Source organism: Silene latifolia, chromosome X (genome assembly GCF_048544455.1).
Source record: "Silene latifolia isolate original U9 population chromosome X, ASM4854445v1, whole genome shotgun sequence".
NCBI lineage: Eukaryota > Viridiplantae > Streptophyta > Magnoliopsida > Caryophyllales > Caryophyllaceae > Silene > Silene latifolia.
The window spans coordinates 127233912-127237435 of record NC_133537.1 but is presented as its reverse complement, the minus strand read 5'-3'; the positions used below and the strand labels follow the sequence as shown (position 1 = coordinate 127237435).

General features: G+C 41.6%; 1 non-coding gene across 1 annotated transcript; it reads left to right on the top strand.

Moving 5' to 3' along the window:
* Positions 1-2953: 2953 nt before the first annotated feature.
* On the top strand, positions 2954-3060 carry LOC141625797 (small nucleolar RNA R71). Its single transcript, XR_012535551.1, has one exon. It is a non-coding gene; the product is annotated as a small nucleolar RNA R71 (small nucleolar RNA).
* Positions 3061-3524: the final 464 nt, after the last annotated feature.

Sequence of the window (3524 nt, the reverse complement as noted above, 5' to 3'; positions counted from 1 at the left end):
AATCTTGTTTTGGTGATGGAGAGGATGAGGGTTTTGAGTTTTGGGGTTTATGGGTAGTGTTTTGAATGAATGAAGAAATGAATGTGGGATGGGGTATTTAAAATACTCGAAAACTTCAAAAACTGCAGGGGAAGACGGGCGTCTTTCCTTCGGAACGCTCGGATTCTGCCTTTTTTTGGTTCAGGATTCTCGCTTAAAGATGGGCGTCTTTCAGCAAAGACGCTCGGATTCTTTGATTGCAGGACGAGCGTCTTCCTCTGAAGACGGGCGGATTCTCAGACAGTGAGCTTTCCTTGTTTTTCACAGCCAAAAAGACGGGCGTCTTTCCTTCCAAGATGGGCGGATTTCTGAAGACGAGCGTCTTCTCTACCAGGACGCTCGGATTCTTCGACAGTCCCAAAATTTCAAACTCTCAGCTCAGATGGACGGGCGGATTCTGGCAAAGACAGACGTCTTTCCTAAAGACGAGCGGATTCCCTAGAAGACTCTCGGATTCTCCCTGTTTTACCCGGATTCAGTTCCATCCGTGCACTTGCATATCCCGTGTCATTTTTCATTATTTAAATCCCGTGTTCTTCATTGTAGGGGCACTACTAAGGCATGAATAGCCTAGGCAAATGCTATCCCCACACTAAGCTAAAGCACTACACATCAATTAAATCATTAGTCCCTCCCTCACTTCTCTCAAAAATGATAATTACCTTGAAAAAAAATCCAAAAATGACAAGAAATGCAATGTAAGAATTAAAATGCGAGTTAGGGAGTTAGAAATATTTACAAATGGTGGTTTAGGGAGGACTCCACCAAACTCTCATCCTTAGTGAGATGTCATGGGGGCATGTCCAAGGTGTTGTTGATGTTGCTCAATACCTTGAAGAAGTAGTCAAAAGCTTGTTCATTATCATGATAAAGATCTTCAATAGATCTTTGCCCTTGTTGTGCTTCATGTCGGTCTTGATCGATAGCATTACCAATATAGGGATTAAAAATCCCTTCAAACTCATCGTCCCAAAGACCACAAACTTCATCTACTTGATTACTAAAGATCTCTTGAGTTGATAGAGACAACTCTCCCACTTCCTTATCTTGGCCAATGAGGCCATCCTCTTCATTGCTTGACTTTGGTGAGCTTTTCAAGCTCTCTTTGTTACAATTCACTTGCTCTTTGAATGGAGCATCATCAATTTTCTTCTTCCATTGGAATTCTGACTTCTTCCTATCATCCTTCCGGCTATAATGATCAACTATAAAACATGGTTCATGCAAACGGGGAGCTCTCATGGTCTTGTCAAGATTGAAAGTTATGCTCTCATCTCCCACTTCTAGAGTGAGCTCTCCATGCTTCACATCAATCACCGCACCCGCGGTGTGTAAGAAAGGTCTTCCTAGAATGATTGGAATGTTGGAGTCTTCTTCCATGTCAACAATGACAAAGTCCACCGGGATGAAAAATTTCCCAACTCTTACGGGAACATCTTCCCATATCCCTAATGGTGTCTTCATCGATCTATCGGCCATTTGGAGTGTGATATTGGTGCATTTAAGCTCTCCCATCCCCAACCTTTTACTCACCGAATACGGCATAACACTCACACTAGCCCCTAGATCACATAAGGCTTTGTTGATCGTGGTGTCGCCAATGGTACACGGTATTGAGAAGCTTCCCGGATCTTTGAGTTTTGGAGGTGAACTCCCTTGAAGTATTGCACTACTCACCTTAGTGAAGGCAATAGTCTCAAGCTTCCGGATCGACTTCTTCTTTGTGAGGATGTCTTTCATGTATTTTGCATAGGCCGCTACGTGATTGATTAATTCCGTGAAAGGAATCGAGACTTCCAAATTTTTCACAATTTTCATAAATTTTCCAAGTTGGTCATCAAATTTGGGCTTGGCTTGACGACTTGGAAAAGGAAATCTAATCACAATGGGCTCCTTCTCCTTGACCTTGTCTTCATTTTTCTTTGAAATTTCTTCTTTTGATGGTTCTCCATCCTTGGAGTTTTGCACAATTTCTTCTTTGTCACTAGCTTCTACAACTTCATCCTCAACTTGCTTCTTCGGTGCTTCATACCTTGTACCACTCCTCAAGTGAATGGCACTAACCGTTTCATGTCTTGGGGGATTACTTTGAGGTGGTAATTGCCCCTTTTGTCTTTGTGAGCTTGAAGATGCTAGTTGAGTCAATTGGGTTTCCAACATTTTGGTGTGAGCTAGGATGTTGTTGATGGTGATTTCCTTTGCTTGACTATCTTTTTGCATTTGAGTGAAAAACTCTTGTTGATTCTTTTGCATTTGGAGGACCGCTTTTTGAGCATCAAAACCTTGGTCATTTTGTTGATTGTATGGAGTTTGATTTTGGTAACCTTGGTTTTGGTTGTAAAAGGGTCTTTGATTTTGGTTTCTCATGGGAGGTGGGGTGTATGTTGGTTGAGGGTTTTGAACATTTTGGCTTTTGTATGAGAGATTTGGATGGAATTTGGTGTTTTCATTGTAATAGTTTGAATAAGGGTTACCACTCTTGTATGCTTGGAAAGCATTCACTTGTTCATTTGTTCCCCTACATTCACTTTGGTCATGTCCCAAAGTTCCACAATTCTCACATATCCCACTTGGGATTGATGAAGATGCCGTCATGGCATTAACATGATGCTTTGGTGATTTTGAGGCTTCTTCAAGTCTAGCCATAGCTTTTTCAAACTTCAAATTGATGGTATCAATGTGAGCACTAAGTTGAGCACCCAATTGGGTAATGGAGTCCACTTCATGCTTTCCTCCTCTAGTAGCCTTGCGAGGTCTACTATATTGTGAGTTATGGACCGCCATTTCCTCAATTTTGTTCCAAGTTTGATTGTCATCAACTTCGGTGAACATTCCATTTGATCCCATGTTGAGAATGTTCCTTGAATCTTCATAAAGACCGTTCCAAAATTGTTGTACCAAGAACCACTCGCTAAGTCCATGATGAGGACATGAGCGACAAATTCCCTTGAATCGCTCCCAAGCTTCATACAAAGATTCTTCATCTCTTTGCTTAAAGCCCGTAATTTGAGCTCTTAGCATGTTAGTCTTTTCCGGTGGATAGAACTTTTTGTAGAAAGCTAGAGCCAACTTTTTCCAAGAATCAATTCCGAGAGTAGCCTTATCAAGGCCTTTCAACCATTGTTTCGCGGTGCCAATTAGAGAAAAAGGAAATAAGACCCATCGAATTTGGTCTTGAGTTACACCGGTTTGAGAAATCGCATCACAATAGTCGCAAAAAGTCTCCATATGAGAATGAGGGTCTTCACTAGGCATCCCTCCAAATTGGCTTCTTTCGACTAATTGGATAAATGCGGATTTGGCAATAAAATTTCCGGTTAGATGTTGTGGTGTGGGCGTACCATTGGGTAGGTTCTCCTCAGTGGGTACGGAATGTGATGAAAACTTAGGCATTGTGGGTTGATTTTGTGTTGGATTTTGTGTTGGGTTCTCCTCACCTTCTCTTGCAAAAGGGTTGATGAACTCAATAGTATTTGGTTGAATAT